The 22,246-nt window shown below is 44.3% G+C and overlaps 1 long non-coding RNA gene across 1 annotated transcript; it reads right to left on the reverse strand.

Moving 5' to 3' along the window:
* Positions 1 to 513: 513 nt before the first annotated feature.
* On the reverse strand, positions 514 to 19,885 carry LOC144672025 (uncharacterized). Its single transcript, XR_013574060.1, has 3 exons — positions 19,825 to 19,885; positions 14,652 to 14,816; positions 514 to 649 (listed from the first exon to the last, which is right to left on the reverse strand). It is a non-coding gene; the product is annotated as an uncharacterized LOC144672025 (long non-coding RNA).
* Between the last annotated feature and the right edge of the window lie 2,361 nt (positions 19,886 to 22,246).

Here is a 22,246-nt window from a genome sequence, read left to right on the forward strand (position 1 = left end):
AGATGGGCAGCTGGACCCTGTGGATGTCCTGATTCGCGGACCTACGTGGGAATTGTCCCAGAGGTTTAAACTTCCACTGGGCAATACCTTTGCTGCCCGGGACCCTGTGTGAATGTTTCTGACTCTGGGTTAGAATCGGTGACTTGGGACAAATCCACAGTACTTTCCTGACTAAACCCCCCACTTTACAGCCTGACCCAACAACGCCGCTAACCCAGCCCCATTAGCCATCAACCTGACCGCATTACCGCCCGAACCCACCACTCTCCACTGACCCGACTAGCCTCTACTCGGATGGAGCTCCCCGGGGGTCACTGCTTAAGTACCGGCAGAAAAATGAAGCAGTTTCAGTTTGGGAGAATCTTGTCGAACAGCAGCAATCCGCTTATCATTGTCGCTGTTTGATAGATTCAGGCAAATTTATATTTTAAATCTCATTTATATTTTTCTTATTACACTAAAAATTAACAAAAACACTCACTTGATCAGAATCAGAGTCCTGCAGGTCATGGTGAGCTGGCGGAGAGCAGGGACAGATTGGTCTGTGAAGCGGTTTAAAGCCAGGTTCAGATCCGTCAGTGATGGGTTTGTACTGAGGGCGGAGGCGAGATCCTCGGCACAAGAATCAGTGAGAGCGTTATCACATAGACTAAGGAGCAGGGGGATAAAAATAACAGTATTCAGGGTACTTTCACATTGTTTTAACGAATATTATTAATGATAATATACAGTAAGAGACATTCCAAAAGCACAACATCCATTTATAAAGGAACAAGAAAACATGCTGCAAATTAAATATAAATAGAATATACTGGAAATACTCAGCAGATCAGGCAAGTATTTGTGAAGAGAGAAATAGAGTTAAACAGAGAAACAAAGATAATAGGAGCAGGAGTAGGCAATTCGGCCCTTCGAGCCTACTCCGCCACTCATTATGATCGAGGCTGATCATCCAACTCAATAGCCTGCTCCCACTTCCTCCCCATAAACTTTGATCCCTTTCGCCCCAAGAGCTATATCTAACTCCTTCTTCAAAACATACAATGCTCTACTACTTTCTGTGGCAGTGAATTCCACAGGCTCACCACTCTCTGGGTGAAGAAATTTCTCATCATCTCAGTCCTAAACGGTCTACCCAGTATCTTCAGAGTGTGACACCTGGTTCTGGACTCCCCCACCATCGGGAACATCTTTCCTGCATCTACTCGGTCTAGTCTTGTTGGAATTTTATAGCTTTCTATGAGATCCCCCTCATTCTTCTGAAGTCCAGCGAATATAATCCTAACCAACTCAATTTTTCCTCATATGTCAGACCCGCCATCCCAGGAATTAGTCTGGTAAGCTTTCCCTACACTCCCTCTATATCAAGAACATCCGTCCTCAGGTAAGGAGACCAAAACTGCACACAATATCCCAGGTGTGGTCTCATCAACGCCCTGTATATTTGCAGCAAGACATCCCTGCTTATGTACTCGAATCCTCTCGCTCTGAAGGCCAACATGCCATTTGGCTTATTTGCCACTTGCTGCACCTGCATGCTTACCTTCAGCAGCTGGTGCATGAGGACACCCAGGTCTCGTTAAACATTCCCCTCTCTAAATTTATAGCCATTCTGATAATAATCTGCCTTCTTGTTTTTGCCAGCCAAGTGGATACCGTCACATTTAGCCACATTTTACTGCATTTGCCATGCATTTGCCCACTCACAGCTTGTCCGAATCAAACTGAAGCATCTGTACATCCTCCTCACAGCTCACCCTCCCTTTGTAGCTTTGTATCATCTGCAAATTTGGAGATAATACATTTAGTTCCCTTATTTGAATGATTAATATATATTGCGAATAGCTGCGGTCCCAACACCGATCTCTGCAGTACCCCAATAGTCACTGCCTGCCATTCGGAAAAAGACCCATTTATTCCTACTCTTTGTTCCCTGTCTGTCAACCAGTTTCCAATCCATCTCAATACACTACCCCAAATCCCATGTGCTTTAATTTTACATGCTAATCCCTTAGGGTGGACTTTGTCAAAAGCCTTCTGAACTTCCAAATAAACTACATCCACTGGCTCCCCCTCATCAACTCTATTAGTTACATCCTCGAAAAATTCCAGTAGATTTGTCAAACATGATTTCCTTTTCGTAAATTCATGCTGATTCTATCCAATTCTGCCACTGTTTTCCAAGTGCTCAGCTATTAAATCTTTTATAATGGGCTATAGAATTTTCCCCACTACCGACGTCAGATTGACTGGTCTATAATTCCCTGTTTTCTCTCTACCTCACTTTTTAAATGGTGGGGTTACATTAGCTACCCTTCAATCTGTAGGAACTGTTACAGAGTCTATAGGATCTCGGAAGATGACCACCAATGCATCCATCTTTTCTAGGGCCACTTCCTTAAGCACTCTATGATGTAGATTATCAGGCCCTGGGGGTTTATCAGCCTTCAGTCACATCAATTTCCCCAACACCATTTCCCTACTAACACTGAATTCTTTCAGTTCCTCCCGTTCACTAAATCCCGTGTTCCCTAAGCATGTTCTTTGTGCCCTCCTTTCTGAAGACATAATCAAAGTATGTATTTAGTTGGTCGGCCAGTCCTTTGTTTCCCATTATGAATTCCCCTCTTTTTGACTGTAAGGGACCTACATTTGTCATCACCATATTATTTCTCTTCACATACCTATAGAAACGTTTACAGTCAGTTTTTATGTTCCCCGCAAGCTTACTCGCAACCTCTGTTTTCCTCTTCTTAATCGATCCTTTGGCCCTCGATTGCTGAATTCTAAACTGCTCCCAATCCTGAGGTCTGCTGTTTTCTCTGGCCAATTTGTATGCCTTTTCCTTGGATCTGATACATCTCTAATTTCCCTTATAAGCCATGGTTTGGCCACCTTTCCTCTTTTAGTTCTGCGCACGACAGGAGTAAACAATTGTTGCAGTTCAAGAGCCCGTGGGCTCTTTGAATGTTTGTTATTGCTTATCGACCATCACCCCTTTAAGTAACGTTTTCCCAACCCATCATATCCAACTCGCGCCTCATACCATTGTAGTTTCCTTTATTAAGATTCAGGACCCTAGTCTCAGAATCAACTACATCACTCTCCATTCTGATGAAGAATTCTGTCATATGAAAGTCTGAGCTGTTATTTGAAATGGGAAATTGCAGTGAATTGACAGGATCTAAGCTACGGTGTTTGGACAATGTTGGGGCAAAGAGAGAATAAAATGGAATTTGCGGAGTGATTAAATGACAAAAGGGATTATGGTGCAAGACAAAAGACAAAAGCACAATATCTCTATGTCACTAGGCGTTGGGGGTCGGGGATTGCATGAGATGGTCCGTGACTCAGGAATGAAGTTTTTGGTTGGATTGAGGATAATGGCTGTGATCTTGCTGGAAGCTATGAAGGCATCCTTCCTGATTTACAGATGTCTCCCTGGAGGCACTTCTCCAGGCTTCTCTGGCTAGAAGGGAGGTCTTGTTCCATCAGCACGGGAGGAGGAGATCGGCCCAGTCAATCCAAGCAAGCCTTGGTGGAGATTGCTGAGGAGGTGAACAGGTGCGGGGCACGTGGTTGCAGTGACACAAAAGGATCATTACACTGATGTGTTCTGGCAAGGTGAGTGCAGCAAACAATGTTAAATGTACGGCCTTATACATGACGAAGGATACCCAGGTAGCAGCATTGATTGTCAGAGACATGCCAGCCTCTCTGTGGAAGGCCGTGGCCAGTGAGAGTGGACTCCGGCACTGCAGAGACTGAGTGGCCACATGCACGAGGCATCCCTGTGGTGACATGATGGACAGCCAGGATGGCATCAGCATAGACTAATATGTATTTTTCATGGGTGAGTAACCATAGAAATGTATGTGCTTGTAGAAGAGAGCACGTGATGTCAGGGAGGGAGCCACTAAGGGTGCTGGCTTCCAGATCATGCCATCCTTACACCAATGGAAGATGAAGTGCTGCAGCTGGGAGGCCTGAAGGCATGGCAGATGATTGGCGGATCTGAGACATCGTGTGGCATAATGTTAGGCAGGGGGTGGGATCCCAGGATTAGAACCAGATAGGTCAGATTCAGATCAGAAAAATTGAGCTAGAACATTAGCTAGGGACAAAAACAAACTTACCTGGAAAAACTCAGCAGGTCTGGCAGCATTGGCAGAGAAGAAAAGAGTTGACGTTTCGAGTCTCATGACACTTCAACAGAACTGAGTATAGTTAGGAGAGGGGTGAAATATAAGCTGGTTTAAGGTGGGGGGGGGGGGGTGGTGGGGAGAGAGAAGTTGAGGGGCGGTGGATGGTTGTAGGGACAAGCAAGCAGTGATAGGAGCACATAATCAAAAGATGTCACAGACAAAAGGATCAAAGAGGTGTTGAAGGTGGTGATATTATCTAAGAAAATGTGCTAATTAAGAATGGATGGCAGGACACTCAACGTACAGCTCTAGTGGGGATGGGGTGGAAAGACTGACAAGGTATTAGTTGTAGATTTAAAAATAATGGAAATAGGTGGGAAAAGAAAACTCTATATAAATTATTGATAAAAACAAAAGGGAGGGGGAAGAAACGGGGTGGGGATGGGGGGAGGGAGTTTAAGATCTAAAGTTGTTGAATTCAATATTCAGCCCAGAAGGCTGTAAAGTGCCTAGGCGGAAGATGAGGTGCTGTTCCTCCAGTTTGCGTTGGGCTTCACTGGAACAATGCAGCAAGCCAAGGACAGACATGTGGGCAAGAGAGCAGGGTGGAGTGTTAAAATGGCAAGCGACAGGGAGGTTTGGGTCTTTCTTGCGGACAAACCGCAGGTATTCTGCAAAGCGGTCGCCCAGTTTGCGTTTGGTCTGTCCAATGTAGAGGAGACCGCATTGGGAGCAACGAATGCAGTAGACTAAGTTAGGGGAAATGCAAGTGAAATGCTGCTTCACTTGAAAGGAGTGTTTGGGCCTTTGGACGGTGAGGAGAGAGGAAGTGAAGGGGCAGGTGTTGCATCTTCTGCGTGGGCATGGGGAGGTGTCATAGCTGGGGATTGAGGAGTAGGGGGTGATGGAGGAGTGGACCAGGGTGTCCCGGAGGGAACGATCCCTACGGAATGCCACCAGGGGGGGTGTAGGGAAGATGTGTTTGGTGGTAGCATCATGCTGGAGTTGGCGGAAATGGCGGAGGATGATCCTTTGAATGCGGAGGCTGGTAGGGTAATAAGTGAGGACAAGGGGGACCCTATCATGTTTCTGGGAGGGAGGAGAAGGCGTGAGGGCGGATGCACGGGAGATGGGCCGGACACGGATTAGGGCCCTGTCAACGACCGTGGGTGGAAAACCACAGTTAAGGAAGAAGGAGGACATGTCAGAGGAACTGTTTTTGAAGGTAGCGTCATCAAAACAGATGCGACGGAGGCAAAGGAACTGAGAGAATGGGATGGTGTCCTTACAGGAAGCGGGGTGTGAGGAGCTGTAGTCGAGGTAGCTGTGGGAGTCGGTAGGCTTGTAATGGATATTAGTGGACAGTCTATCATCAGAAATTGAGACAGAGAGGTCAAGGAAGGGAAGGGAAGTGTCAGAGATGGACCATGTCTGACACCTCTGACACTTCCCTTCCCTTCCTTGACCTCTCTGTCTCAATTTCTGATGATAGACTGTCCACCAATATCCATTACAAGCCTACTGACTCCCACAGCTACCTCTACTACAGCTCCTCACACCCCGCTTCCTGTAAGGACTCCACCCCATTCTCTCAGTTCCTTCACCTCCGTCGCATCTGTTCTGATAACGCTGCCTTCAAAAAAATTTCCTCTGACATCTCCTCCTTCTTCCTTAACCGAGGTTTTCCACCCACGGTCGTTGACAGGGCCCTCAACCGTGTCCGGCCCATCTCCCGCGCATCCACCCTCATGCCTTCTCCTCCCTCCCAGAAACATGATAGGGTCCCCTTTGTCCTCACTTATCACCCCACACCAGCCTCCGCATTCAAAGGATCATCCTCTGCCATTTCCGCCAACTCCAGCATGATGCTACCACCAAACAAATCTTCCCTTCACCCCCAACCCCGGCGGCATTCCTTAGGGATCGTTCCCTCCGGGACACCCTGGTCCACTCCTCCATCACCCCCTACTCCTCAACCCCCACCTATGGCACCTCCCCATGCCAACGCAGAAGATGCAATACCTGCCCCTTCACTTCCTCTCTCCTCACCGTCCAAAGGCCCAAACATTCCTTTCAATGAAGCAGCATTTCACTTGCATTTCCCCTAACTTAGTCTACTGCATTCGTTGCTCCCAATGCGGTCTCCTCTACATTGGACAGACCAAACGCAAACTGGGTGACCACTTTGCAGAACACCTGCGGTCTGTCCGCAAGAAAGACCCAAACCTCCCTGTCGCTTGCCATTTTAACACTCCACCCTGCTCTCTTGCCCACATGTCTGTCCTTGGCTTGCTGCATTGTTCCAGTGAAGCCCAACCCAAACTGGAGGAACAGCACCTCATCTTCCGCCTAGGCACTTTACAGCCTTCTGGGCTGAATATTGAATTCAACAACTTTAGATCTTAAACTCCCTCCTCCCATCCCCACCCCGTTTCTTCCCCCTCCCTTTTGTTTTTATCAATAATTTATATAGAGTTTTCTTTTCCCACCTATTTCCATTATTTTTAAATCTACAACTAATACCTTGTCAGTCTTTCCACCCCAACCCCACTAGAGCTGTACGTTGAGTGTCCTGCCATCCATTCTTAATTAGCACATTTTCTTAGATAATATCACCACCTTCAACACCTCTTTGATCCTTTTGTCTGTGACATCTTTTGATTATGTGCTCCTATCACTGCTTGCTTGTCCCTACAACTACCCCCGCCCCTCAACTTCTCTCTCCCCCCCAGCCACCCCACACCTTAAACCAGCTTATATTTCAGCCCTCTCCTAACTTTACTCAGTTCTGTTGAAGTGTCGTGAGACTCGAAACGTCAACTCTTTTCTTCTCTGCCGATGCTGCCAGACCTGTTGAGTTTTTCCAGGTAATTTTGTTTTAGTTTTGGAATTCCAGCATCCGCAGTAGTTTTTTGTTATTAGCTAGGGACGTTGTGATAGACAGGGACTTACAGGAGAAGCAAAGCTTAAAAATTGTCCAGTAAGAGAAATTGACGGGGCTAAACTGTTTATACTTCTGTGCAAGGAGTATTACAAACAAGGTAGATGAGTTAAGGGCACAGGTAGACACATGGCAGCAGGATGTCATTGCTATAACGGAGATCTGGCTAAAGGAGGGACAAAAGTGGCAGCTATATGTCCAAGATTATAAAGTCTTCAGACACAAAATAGAGTAGGAGATATATGGGGGGCGGGGGGTGGGGGGCGGGGGTTGGGGGTGGTGGTTGTGTAGCACCGATAGTTAAAGAATCAATTACAGTTGTGAGAAGGGATGATATACTAAATGGGTCAGCAAACGAGGCTTTATGGTTGAGCTTAGAAATAAAAAAAAAATGGCAGTCGCACAACTGGAGTATACAATCCCAAATAGTGAAAGGGAGATAGACGAACAAATTTCTGCTTGTAAGAACAAGAGGGCAAGAAACGTAGGAGACTTCAACTACCCTAATATTAACTGGATTTCAAACAATATAAGGGACACTGAGGGAGAAAAGTTCATGCAGTGTGTCCAAGGAAAGATTTTTCAGCCAATTAGCCACAAATCCAATGAGAGGAGATGCAATTCTCGACCTAGTCTTGGGGAACGAAGAAGGGCAAGTGGGTGAAGTGACATTTGGCGACCATATCAGGGACAGTGATCACAGTTCAGTTAGATTTAGCATTACCATGGAAAAGGACAGAGATAAGGCAGGAGAAAAAGTCTTGAAATGGTGGAAGGCAAATTTTGCAGAAATGAAAAGGGACTTGGCTGAGGTGGACTGGATAGCGCTGCTGGAAGGTAAAACAGTGGAAAACCAGTGGGAAGCACTAAAAAGGGAGATCCTAATTGTACAAATAAGACATGTTCCCTACAAAAATAACAGTGGTACTGCCAAATCTAGACCTCCCTGGTTGTCTAGAAGAATACAGGGAAAGATCAAGCAGAAAAAGAAAGCGTACGATAGGCAGAAAGAACTAAGCACTGCAGATAGCCTAGAAGAATACATGAAGTGCAGGGACCAAGTAAAGAAGGAGATAAGGAAATCAAAGAGAGGGCATGAAAAAAGATTAGCAAGTAAAGTTAATGGTAACCCAAAGATGTTTTACCAATAAATTAATGCTAAAAGGTTAGTTAAGGAAAAAGTGGGACATATCAGAGATGAAGATGGAAACTTGTGCGTAGATGCAGAGGCTGTGGGAAGGGTTTTGAATGAATATTTTGTCTCCGTGTTTACAAACGAAAGGGTGGATGCAGATATAGTAGTCCAAGACGAACACTGCGAGATATTGGACGGGATAGTCATGAAGAGAGAGGAAGTTCTTGAAGAGTTGAAATCCTTGAAAGTTGATAAGTCACCGGGGCCAGATGGATTGTTTCCAAGGTTGCGGAAGGAAGTCAGGGAGGAGATAGCAGATGCTGTGAAGATGATTTTCCAATCTTCACTAGGTAAAGGGGAGATACCAGAGGACTGGAGAATTGCAAACGTAGTTCCATTGTTTAAAAGGGAATCAAAGGAAATGCCAAACAATTATAGGCCAGTCAGTCTTACATCGGTGGTGAGCACATTAGTAGAATCAATCCTGAGAGATAGGGCTAACTGTCATGTAGAAAGGCATGGACTAGACAGGGATGGTCAGGATGGATTTGTTAAAGGAAGGTCTTGACTCACAAATTTTATTGAATTCTTGGAGGAAGTGACAAGATGGGTTGATGAAGGTAGTGCAGTGGATGTTGTGTGCATGGATTTTAGCAAGGAATTTGACAAGGTACTACATGGCAAATTGGTCAGAAAATTAAAATCCCGTGGGATTCAGAGTAATGTGGCAAACTGGATGAAACGTTGGCTTTGTAACAGGAAACAAAGGGCAATGTTCAATGGATGCCCTTGCGAATGGAAAATTGTCTCAAGTGATGTTCCAAAGGGCTCGGTGTTGGGAACCTTGCTGTTTGTGTTATATATTAACGATTTGGACGTGAACGTGGGGGGGGCATGATTGGGAAATTTGAAGATGACACAAATATTGGCCGAGTAGTGGATAATGTAGAGCATAGCCATAATCTCCAAAACGATATAGCGGGTTGGTGGAGTGGGTGGTAAAGTGGCAGAATGATTTCAACATATAGAAGTGAGACGTCATACATTTAGGGAGGTCAAGCAGTTACAGGGAATCCCAAAATAAATGGGAATATAATAAGAGGGGTAGATGAAGTGAGAGATCTTGTCTTACAAGTACATAGGTCCCTGGAGGCAGCAGTTCAAGTAGACAAGGTTGTAAAGAAGGCATATGTAATGCTCTCCATCATTGGCAGAGGTATAGAATATAAAAGTAAGGATTTAATGTTGGAATTGTATAAAACACTGCTGAGGCCACAACTGGAGTATTGTGTACAGTTCTGGTCACCACATGACAGGAATGACATAATACCTCTGGAGAGAGTGCATAGGAGGTTTACAAGAATGTTGCCAGGGTTAGAAAAGTGTAGCTATGAGGAGGGATTATATAGGTTGAGGTTATTTTCCTTAGAACAAAGAAGGCTGAGAGGTGACTTGATTGAGGTGTACAAAATTATGAGGGGAATAGATAGAGTGGACAGGATAAAATTGTTACCCTTGATGGAGAACTATAGAGCCAGGGGCAAAGATTCAGGATAAGTGGCAGAAGGTGTAGTGGGGAGATGAGGAAGAACTTTTTTACGCAGAGGGTAGAGGGTATCGGGAATTCACTCCCAGAGTTGGCGGTAGAAGCAGACACTTTAAACTGTTTTAAAAAGTACCTGGATCTGCATCTAAAGTGCTGTAAACTGCAGGGCTATGGGCCGGGTGCAGGAAGGTGGGATTAGAAAGGGAACCTGGGTGTCCTCAGGCTGGTATGTACAAGATGGGCCGAATGGCCTCCTCCTGTGCTGTAACTTTTCTATGGTTCTATGGTTCTAATGAACGGGCACAGTAGAGCCTCTGGTGGCCAAAAAAACATAATGATTCTCTATCCATCACTGGTCACAAGTTGTAGTTTGAAGAACGTGTTGGAATAAGAACCGAATAACTAGGAGCAGGAGTAGGCCATTCAGCCCCTCAAGCCTTCTCCGTCATTTGATAAGATGATGGCTGATCTGATTCTGGCCTCAAGTCCGCTTTCCTGTAGGTCTGCCATAACCCTGGATTCTCTTGTCAATAAAAATTCTACCTTATCTCAGCATTGAATATATTCAATGACCGAGCCTCCGCTCGCCTCGTTGGAAGAGTTATTCAACAGACTAAGTAAATTTCTTCTCATCTCAGTCTCAAATGGGAAACCCCTATTTTATTTTAAATAATGTCCCTTAGTTCTACTCCCACAAGAGGAAAGATCCTCTCAGCATACACCCTGTCAAGTCCCCTCAGATTCATAGATGTTCAATAAGATCACCTCTCATCCTCCTGAATCCCAATGGGTATAGGCCCAATCTTCCCAATTTTTCATCATAAAATAAATCCTTCATCCCAGAAATCAGTCGAGTGAACATTCTCTGAATTGATTCTCATGCAATTATAACCTTTCTTAACTAAATAGACAAAAACTGTATATTTTACTCCAGATGCTCTGACTTAGATCCTGTAAAGCTGCAGCAAAACTTTCCTACTTTTACAATGCATTCCCCTTGCAATAAAAACATATGAAATAGGAGCAGGAGCCAGCCATTCAGCCCTTCAAGCCCGCTCTGCCATTCATGGAGATCATGGTTGATCTTATACTTGAACAACATTTCCTTGTATTAACCCCATATTCCATGCTGCTTTCAATGTGTAGAAATCTATAAATCTCAGTCTTGAACATACTAAATCACTGAGCCTCCACAGCCCTCTGGGGCAGTGAATTTCAAATATTCACCACCCTCTGAGTGAAGAAAATTCCTCCACATCTCAGTCCTAAATGGCCTGCCCCTTATTCTGAGAATGCATCCCCTTGTTCTAGGCAAACACAGCCTGTGGCAACCTCCTACCTGCATCTACACTGTCAATCCCTGTAAAAATTTTGTATGCCTGATTGAGATCACCTCTCATTCTTCTAAACTCCAGAGAAAAGAGGCACACTCTGTTTATTTTTTCCTCAGCACGCATTGCTCCAGGAATTATTTTAGTGGAACCTTCATTGCATTCAGTCTAAGAGAAGTATATATTTCCTTAGATAAGAAAACAAAAACTGCATAGAATGCTACTGTTGCGGTCTCACCAAGGCAGTAAGATATCTTTACCCCTGTACTCAAATCCACCTGTTATAAAAGCCAACACACCATTCCCCTTTTTAACTGTTTGATGAACCTGCATCTTAGCTTTAAGTAACTCATGAACAAGCGCATTGAAGATCAACGCTTCCCAGTCTCTCACCATTTAACAAATGCTCTGTATTTGCTATTTCCTGCTAACGCGGATAATCTCACATTTCTCCAAATTTTATTCTATCTGCTGTATTTTGGCCACTCTCTTATCTTCTCCAGATCCCCTTGAAGCATTTTTGCATCCTCCTCACAACTCACACTTCCAACTAATTTTCTGTCACCTGAAAACTTGTAAATGAACTTTAATCCCAATATCCATATCATTAATATAGATTGTCTATAGCTGCGGTAGTGATCCTTGCGCTAGCTCAATGTATCACATCCACGGATCTCCCCTTACCAATTCTGCTGACTGCATCCTCAAAAAACCCCAACAGGTATGATTTCCCTTTCATAAATCCATGTTGAATCTGCCGAATGCTACCATTATTTTCGAAGTGATCTATTATCACATCCTTTATTGTAGAACCTAGCATTTTCCCTACTACTTATGTCAGGCTAACAGATCTCTAGTTCCTAGTTTACTCTCTTCCTCCTTTCTTTAACAATGGGATTATATTTCCCACCTTCCAATCTGCTAGAACCATTCCAGAGCCGATAGAATATTGAAATACGATTACTAACGCATCTACTATCTCTGCAGCCACTTCTTTCAATACTCTGGGATGCAGATAATCAGTTTCAGGGGATTTATCTACTTTCAATTCCATTATTTTCTCTAATACATTTTCAAACAAATGTTAATATGTGGCAGTTCCTCGTTTACACCAGTCCCTTGATTCTCCTTTATTTCTGAGCGATTTTTAATAATTTTCTCAGTGAAGCCAGATAAATTTGATAAATTGATAAATTTCTCTGCCATTTCCTTATTCCGCATTCTAAATTTTCTTGACATTGCTTCAAATGGACCCAGATTTATTTTTGCTAATATTTTCCTTGTTACATCCCTAAAGAAGCATTTACAATGAGTTTTTTTGTGTCTTGCTAGTTTACTCTCATATTCTCCCTTTTTTTTCTTAATCCATTTCTATGCCCTCCTCTGCAGATTTCTAAAATGCTCCCAATTCTCAGGCTTTCCTTTTTTTTGGAAACTTTATACATCTTTTCCCTTGATCTAATAAAATACTTGATTTTTTTCGTTGGGACACTTTGGTTGATGGGTTTTTGTGCATCAAAGGAAAGTATTTTTATTGTAAACACGTCACATTTCAAAGCCTTGAATGGAGGCTGGGGGTAAAGGCACCACTGAGATTCACACTCAGGATCTTTTGTTTACTAGACAGTCGTTTCAACCGTTTAAGCTACAGCATCCACATGAACACCAGCATACCAATTGTCTTCCTAATCACTTGCTCCACTGCATGCCGACTTTCCGTGATTCATCGACCGGGACGCCCAGATCCCTCAGTACCATACAGTCTGCAGCCTTTCTGCATTCAGATAATGTAGTGCTTTTCTTTTCTTCCAGTCAAAGAGGACAAATTCATATTTTCTCACGTTAAACTCCATCTGCCATTTCTTGCCCATTCATTTAACCTATCTGAATCCCTTTGTAGACTCTTTATGTCCACTTGACAAGTTACTTTCCTACCTTTGCGCCATCGGCAAATATAGCTAACATGCATGCAGCTCCTTCACCCAAGTAATGTACACAGGTATTTCAGGCCTCAGAACTGAACTATGTGTCATTCAACCGAAAATAATCCTTTAGCCCAACTCTCTGTTTGCTGTTAGCTAATCAATCGCCTATGCATACTAATATGCTACCACCTGCATAACGAATTCTTATCTTGTGTAGTAATCTTTGATGTGACACATTATAAAATTGCTTTTGCAAATCCAAGTGCACGAAATATACAGCTTCTCCTTGATCAATTTTCATGTTACTTCCCCCAAGAAATCTAACATATTAGCCACATAAGATTTTCAATCCGCTGGATCTTCCACGAATCTAGGGAATTTTGGGAGATCACAACCAATGCATCTACGGTGTCTGCAGACACTTCCTTTAAGACCCTATGATGAAAGCCATCAAGTCAAGGGACATGTCAAACTTTGGTTCTAATTGTTCCCCTAATACCTTTTCCCTAGTAACTCTGATTGTTTTAAGTTACTCCTCCCTTTTTAACTCTTGATTTTATAGTATTCTTGGGACTTTTCTTGTGTCTTCTACAGTGAAGAGAGACACAATATACCTGTTCTGCCATTTCTTTATTTCCCATTATTAATTCCCCAGCATCACTCTCTAAGGGACTTATGCACATTTAGTATTCATTTCCTGTATAAATATTTGGAGAACCTCTATCAGCTTTTATACTTCTGACTGGCTTTATCTCATACTCTGCTGATAATGGACACCTTTACTATGATGTCATGAATTAATCCAGTCTCATTGAACATTCTCAGGTCTAAAATAGCCGTTCTGTGGTTGGCACTAGAACATACTAACTACGAAATTGTCTTGAATACACTCTACGAACTCATCTTCTGGGCAATCTTTGACATTCTGCTTCATCCAATATGTATGAAGTTTAAAATCACCCGCGATTATTGCAGCATCTGTCTGACAGGCGCCCATTAGTTTTTCCGATATATTCTGTCCGAAAGTGTAAAGGTATTAGGGGCCTATAAGCTACTCCCCTATGGACTGCAGCGGTTCAAGAAGGCAGCTCACCACAACTTTCCCAAGGACAATTAGGGATGGGCAATTAATGTTGGCATTGCCAGCGATGCATCGGTACCAGGAATGAATTAAAAGTGACCTTTTACCTTTCTTAATTCTTATTTCTACTCAAACTAAGTCTAAATCGTGATCTTCTGAACTAAGGTCATCTCTGACTACTGTACTAATGTTATCAGTTATGAACAAAGCGACCCCACCACCTTTTCCTAGCTTCTGTCATCTAATAATTTTTCTCTTTTTTGCAAATCAATGGCCACGGTGACCCGGGACAGCCACCCAACTCTGAGGAGGAGGCAGAACATCACATTATTCCCCTATACCCTAGACACAAAAATCTTTGGGGCAGGCATGCCATAGACTCTTGGTCAGAGAGAGAAATAACATGAATCATACCACATGTTTCTTTTTATTCATATCTAACACTAATTATAATGGACAGTGTTTTTTAATACTAGTAACAGTGCTCAAAATACATTGTTAAATATTAAGTTATTCTAAAAACAATCGCACACTGTCTTGTACTTACTCCAGTGTCTGTATTTTACAGTCCGGTCTACGCAGAGCTGCAGACAGTTGTTTCACTCCTGAATCTCCCAGTTTGTTAAAAGCCAGGTTCAGATCTGTCAGTGAGCGATTAAAAACAGAGGCAAGATCCTCAGCACAAGAATCTGTCAGAGCGGTATTCCAAAGACTTGGGGGTGGGGGGAGGGTTCGAGAGAGAAAAAAAATAACAGGAATCAGAATAAACTTCCATTATTTTTCAAAGAACGTAACTAATTAAAATAATATTATACAGTGTGAAACATTCAAGAAACACAACTTCAAAACATAAAAACAATCTACAATTGACGCTATCAACGTGAAATATACACGAATATTCTGTGAATGGTCAACCTGTGAGACAGTATCTGTGAAGGGAGAAACGGAGCCCAGAGTCCCGCAGGCAGGTGCGTGCCTGATCCAAGCAGGCATGGAATCATGCGAGATGATGTCGGACGAGCGTCCTGACATCATCGCGCATTCGTGCGATATTTTGCTTGGTGGGCACGCGCAAACGTTGAGGAGCACCCATGGACAATTAGGGGGCAATTTAACTAATTAACGTCCCAACTGTCAGAGATTTTTCGTGGCCCATCCAACCTTGCGTTGGTGTACCAGCCAATCGACCACTGACCTTGACATTTTTGATGAAACCTCATCTAAGGGCGGATGAAATCTCCGTAAGGATTTAAAATTAAAATAAACTTCTGGGGGCTGATTTTATTCTGTGTTCTTCTTCCAAGTGTTTAATTGTGCTGCACGGACGTTCTTGCAGGACTTTTGCGCTTTCTTTTCTGATTTGGAGGTTTGCAGCTCTCTGAGGCATCTCTCTGCCTTCAGAGAGCTCATTAGAAGTGCACAGCAGCACTTACAGAGACGTCGGTGCCACCCTCTACACTCCCCAATTGCAGTGCTGAGGTTTTCCCCGGGGACGCTTCACGCTGGCTGGCAGAGAATGCTGGAAATACTCAGCAAGTCAGACAGTATATGGGAAGAAAGAATTAGAGATAACAGTTTGAATTTTAAGCTCATCTGCCAGTCGGTTTTTAAGCAATGGATCAGAGTAAAATTTTTCGGCTGGTCTTCCCACCAGCTGAGACCTCTCAGCAATTGACGCTGGGGCGGGCGAGGCCTCAGACGGGTCATTCGCCCTTCCCCAAGTTGAGGCCCTTAAGTGGCCAATGATTGATTACCTAAACGGCCATTTCCAACCCAGCCTCAATTATTAGGTTGGCGGGAGGAGTTCCTGGGTATGGTGGAAGCCCAAAAACAACCGGATTCAGGCCTTTGGCGGAAGGAGCCGGGGGAGGGGAGGAGTCTCCATCAGAAGCCCCCTTTTAACGTCGGGAATCCCCCATCTACCTCGTCCCCAGCGGCGCCACCAACGTCCAGTGGCCGCAGGACGTCCTTCCCCCCCTCAGTCCGCCTCTTTCCTGACACCCCAATCGCCTACTGTCCAGCCCCCAGGCCTCCCCTATCCTCACCATTCTGAGACCCCCAAAACGTTCCTTTTCCAGGATTTCCAGGACTTAGGCTCTGGGAAGTGAATGCAGTCTCAGTCCTGTCCACAACAAGCTGGCACTGCATGAACGAGAGAACTGCCGGCCAATCTGATATTCTGGGAGCTCTCAAAGACAGGATTTCCTCCCAAGTGAGGACTGGAAGTCTTGCCTGCAGCCAATTAACACTCATTGGTGAAATCGCCATGAGCCAGACAGTGTTGGCGGAGATGTATTCCCCGCCAAATCTTCGGATGGTGGGACGGGAAACCCCACCGTCCTAAAAATCCTGGCCAATGTTTCAGTTTGCGGAGCCTTCATCAGATCCTGGAAAAAACATGGACTTCACAGTTTTTAACTGACAGGAAAATGGGGGAGAGGGAGGTAAGAAAGGAAAAAATGGAAGTGCAGGAGTGATTAAGTGACAAAAGGGATGATGGGGCATGAAGGACAACAATCAGTAACTCCTGGTGTGAGACTCTGCTTTGTGAGAGCCAAGTTGCAGCATGAAATGTGGTCAAAATTCTGTTTCAGGTGACTATTAACATCTGAGTAGGAAAAATATTTGGCGCCTGCTAACATCATAATCAGACAATGGGACAGATAAGCCTGTATGTGTCAACCATCAGCAGGAACAAGCTGAACCTTGTGCCTCTTGATTAAAGATCAAAATCTGTTTAAAGTGAGTGAGAGCATAAGCTAACAACATCAGCCAATTTGAGCACCAGACAAAGATCAATCACCATTTTGTTCAGAGAGCTGTATAAATATGAACTGAGATCTGCAATATAATATACACACTTGCAGCCAGAGACAGTCACCTGCAGCAGGATCTACATCGTCATCAGAAGACCAGACGAGGGGAAATTGTAAGTGTTATACTAGCAGCTTTGGGAATAGCTAGCTAAGAGAGGGATAGACTATCGACTTGAGGTCTCATATATATCACATATAAGACTAAGTGTAAGCTTACTGCAAATGGAAGTAAAGTGGTAACAGTTGAGTACAGATTGAGAGTTAATTCTAAACCACACATTTGTGTAGTTCTGTTGGGTGTTGAACCACGACATACTCGTTGTACCGCTATCGTCACGACCTCAAAGGGATAATTTCCCTGCTTGCAAGACAAAACCACAGCATTCCCATGTCCATGCCCGGGGTCGCTAGAGGACATGGTATATCAGTGATCAGGGGATGGAGTTTGTGATGGGGTCGAGGATAATGACCGTTTGTGCAACACGCAGGGTGAAGCTTACAGCTTCAATTATGACTTTTGATGAAAGTGAAATTGGTAGAAAGGTCATCCACACCGAGCAACTGGCAATGCCCAGGTAGCAGCATTGGTTGTTAGAGACATGTCAACCTCTCTGGAGGGCCCAGTCAGAGTTGATTAGTGACAACCAAATGGCTCCATGCAGGAATCATCCCTGTGGTGTCAGGATGGACATTCAGGCCACACCGTCTTTGCTAATTCCGGACTTTGAGGGAAGGTAAAGCACTGGATCTGGGTGGCCTAGAGGCAGGGCGGCAATCACTGATGGTGAGATGGGTTGTGGCACTGAGAGAGTGAGTGGTCTAATGGATGGATACAGGAGAGCCTCTGGTGACCACAAAACCTACCGTTCATGTGTGCATCATTGTTCACGCACAATAATCTGAAGGGCGTGTTGTAATGTGCATTTTGCTTGAATCACTCTTCTCACTCTCGCAAATCCAGGACTTCTGTGAACGGAGGGGCAGCCTACTTCTGAGAAGGAGGATGGGTCCTGAGGCGTTGCACCAACACGTTATTCCCCTGCACCCTCAGCACAAAAATCTGTCGGACTGGCATCCCATAGATGAGATTAGAGACAGAAATTACATGAATCAGAGTAAATGGAGATTTTTAAAATTAATATATTTATCACCGGCACTAAGAAATTTGGAAGCATTCATTTATTGTACCAAAAACAGTGCTGAAATTGTTTTGTTATCTATCCTGCTATTATAAACACAATATCACACAGTCTGTACTTACCACAGTTTCTGTATTTTACATTCCGTATCCTTCAGAGCCCCAGACAATAGTTTCACCCCTGAATCTCCCACTTTATTACCGTCAAGGTTCAGATCCGTCAGTGACCGGTTTTTACTGAGAGCAGAGGCGAGATCCTTGGCACAAGAATCTGTGAGATCGTTATCATGCAGGCTGAAGATCAGAGGGAGAAAGATAACAGGGATCAGGGTAAAATCAGTGTTTTAAAGACCATGAATGACAATCATAATATATAGTGTGAGAAAATAAAGAAACAACTTCCATTTATCTAGAAGGTAAATTACTATCGTTGGTGTAAATCTGAAATCTAAATAGAATATGCTGGAAATACGCAGAAGTTCAGCCAATATCTGTTCAGAGAGAAAATGAGTTAACTGTTTCTATCAATGCACTTTCATTAGAATTTTTTTTTAAAATCAGGGAATCAACAGGTTTTAAGCAACAGGGAGATGGGGATGGGAGGGCAGCAAGGAAAGGACAAAATGGCAAAAGGATGATGGTACAGAAGAAAATCTCGGAGGGGCATGGGATGGTCAATGGCTCGGGAATGGAGTTTGTGATGGGACTGAAGATAATGATTGTAATTTTACCGGAGGCTATGAAGGCCTGATCGGATTGTAAGTGGGCGTTTGGACGAAGGGTCAGGGTAGTCAGAGTTACGAATGCTATGTTATCAGAGCTGACAGGTGGGAGGAGCCGTCCACTTCGGCGGTGCAGACAGGGTACGTCCAGGTTCAGATAATGCTGGTGCCATCTCTAAAGGTAGCCAGTAATACATTCAAACACAGCAGCTCTGGGGGGACTAGCAAGGGAGTCCTGGTTGCTGAATGAAGAGCTGAAATGACAGAAGACAGATCAAAGGTTACACACTGATGGGTGCTGCATGCAAGAAAAAAGCCATGTGGTGCCATGCGGGACAGTCAGGCTGCCACCAGTATAGGCTAGTGTGTGTTTTTGATGGGCGAGTTACATGAAGATTTCCATACTTGCAGATGAAAACAGCTGACGAGAGGGCATGAGCCAAGATGGGTCAATGTACCCCAGATCTTCTCATCCTTTCACCATGGAAATTCAGACACATGAACTGGGAGATCTGGAGGCACGGTGGGCAATCACTGATGTTGAAGTGGATTGTGGAGCTGAGAGAATGAGTGCCGTAATGGATGGAGACAAACGGGTGACATCTTACCGTTCCTAATTCTTATTTCTACTCAAACTAATTCTACATCTTGAACATCTGAACTAAGGTCATCTCTGACTACATTACTAATGTTATCAGTTATTAACAGAGCAACACCACCACCTTTTCCTTGCTTCTGCCATCTAATTACTTCTCTCTTTTTTCCAAATCGATGGCCACGGTGACAGGGGACAGCCACCCAACTCTGAGGAGGGGGGACATCACATTATTCCCCAACACCCTAAACACAAAGATCTTTGGCACTGGAATCCCATACCCGAGGGGTCAGAGAGATTAAGAACATGAATTAAAATAAGTGTTTCTTTTTATTCATAACTAACGCTAATAATAATGGACAGTGTTTTTTATACCAGTAACAGGGCTCAAACTATATTGCTAAGTATTAAGTTATTCTAAACACAATCTCACACTGTCGAGTACTTACTCCAGTTTCTGTATTTTACAGTCCGGTTGCCTCAGAGCTACAGAGAGCCGTTTCACTCCTGAATCTCCCAGCTTGTTATGAGTCAGGTTCAGATCTGTCAGTGAGCAATTAAAAACAGAGGCAAGATCCTCAGCACAAGAATCTGTCAGAGTGGTACTCTCAAGACTGGGGGTGGGGGGAGAAGGAGGGTTCGAGAGAGAAAAAATAACAGGAATCAAAATAAATTTCCAGTTTTTTCAAAGAACGCAGCTAATTAAAATAATAACATGCACTCCGAAACATTCAAGAAACACAGCTTCAAAACATAAAGGCAATCTATAATTGATGTTATGGACATGAAATATAAAGCAATATTCTGTAGTCAGCCTGTGACACAGTATCTGTGAAGGGAGAAATGGAGCCCAGAATCTCGCAGGCAGGCGCATGCCTGAACCAAGCAGGCGTGAAATCGTGCGACATAATGTCGGACGAGCGTCCTGACATCATCGTGCACTCGTGCGATATTTTGCTTGGCGGGCACGCACAAACATTGAAGAGCACGCACGGACAATTAAGGGGGCAATTATACCCATTAACGTCCCAATTGTCAACGATTTTACGTGGCCCATCCAACCTTCCATTCGCGTACCAGCCAATCGACTACCAATCTTAACATTTTTGATGAAACCTCATCCAAGGGAGGGATGAAATCTCCGTTAGGATATAACATAATAAATATCTGGTAACTTTTTTTTTGTGAGATCTGTTTTCAGGTTCTTGATTGTGCTGCATGGACATTTTTGCAGCACCTTTGAGCTTCCTTTTATTAATTGGAAGTCTGCAGCTCTCTGTCTGCCTTCAGGGAGCTCTTTGGAAGCGCAAACCAGCACTTAAAGACGTCGGTGCCGCCCTCTTCATTCCCCCAACTGCGGTGCTGAGCCTTTCCCCGGGGACGCTTCACGCTGGCTGGCAGAAAATGCTGGAAATGCTCAGCAAGTCAGACAGTATATGTGAAGAAAGAATTAGAGATAACAGTTTGAATTTTAAGCTCACCCGCCAGGTAGTTTTTAAGCAATGGGTGAGGGTAAAATTTTGCGGCTGGGCTTCCCACCAGCCGAGACCTCTCAGCAACTGACGCTGGGGTGGGCGAGGCCTCAGACGGGCCATCCGCCCTTGCCCCAGTTGAGGCCCTTAAGTGGCCAATGATTGATTGACCTAAAGGGCCGTTTCCCACCCAGCCTCAATTTTTAGGTTGGCGGGAGGAGTTCTTGAGTATGTTGGATGTCCAAAAATAACTGGATTCAGGCCTTTAGAGGAAGAGGCTAGGGGCGTAGAGGTGTCTCCTTCAGAAGCCCCCTTTTAACATTGTGCATCCCCCATCTCCCCCGCTCTCAGCTGCGCCACCAAGTCCAGTGGCCGCAGGACCTCCCTCCAACACTCAGTCCGCCTCTTCCCTGACACACCAATTGCCTACTGTCTAGCCCCAGGCCTCCCCTATCCTCCCCATCCTGAGACCCCCAAAACTTACCTTTTCCTGGATTCCCAGGACTTAGGCTCTGGGGAGTGCATGCTGTCCACACCAGCTTCTGGCACTACATGAACTAGAGAACTACCAGCCAATCTGATAGTCTGGCAGCTCTCAAAGACAGAAATTCCTCCCAGGTGTGGAGTGGCAGTCCTGCCTGCAGCCAATTAACACTCATTGGTGAAATCGCTGTGAGCCAGACAGTGTTGACAGAGATGTGTTCCCCGTCGAATCTCCGGATGGCAGGACGGGAAACATCACTATTCTAAAAAATCCTGGCCAATGTTTCAGTTTGTGGAGCGTTCATCAGGACCGGGAAAAAACAATGACTTCACAGGTTTTAACTGAAAGGATAATGTGGGAGAGGGAGGTAATTAAGGAACAAAATGGAAGTGCAGGAGTGATTAAATGACAAAGGTAAGATGGGTCTTGAAGGACAGCAATCATTAACTCCTGGTGCAAGACAATGGGACAGATAAACCTGTATGGGTCAACCATTAGCAGGAGCAACTCGCCTATGTGCCTCTTGATTAAAAACCAAAAGCTGTTTAAAGTGAGTGAGAACATAAACTAACAAGATCAGCCAGGTTGGCCACTAGAGAAAGAGCAATCACCGTTTTGTGCAGAAGGCTGTATAAGTATGAACTGAGATCTGCACTTTTATACACACACCTGCAACCAGAAACAGTGTTCGAAAGCAGGATCTACATCGTCATCAGAAGACCAGGCGTTGGGTAATTTTAAGTGTTATACTAGCAGCTTTAGGAATGGCTAGCTCAGAGAGGGGTAGTCTGGGACTTGATGTCTCATATATATCATATGTGCGACTGATTGTAAGCTTACTGTAAATGGAAGTAAAGTGGGAACAGTTCAGTACAGATTGAGAGTTGATTCTGAATCACACATTTCTGTTGTTCT

This window comes from Cetorhinus maximus, chromosome 35, assembly GCF_964194155.1.
Source record: "Cetorhinus maximus chromosome 35, sCetMax3.hap1.1, whole genome shotgun sequence".
Taxonomy (NCBI): domain Eukaryota; kingdom Metazoa; phylum Chordata; class Chondrichthyes; order Lamniformes; family Cetorhinidae; genus Cetorhinus; species Cetorhinus maximus.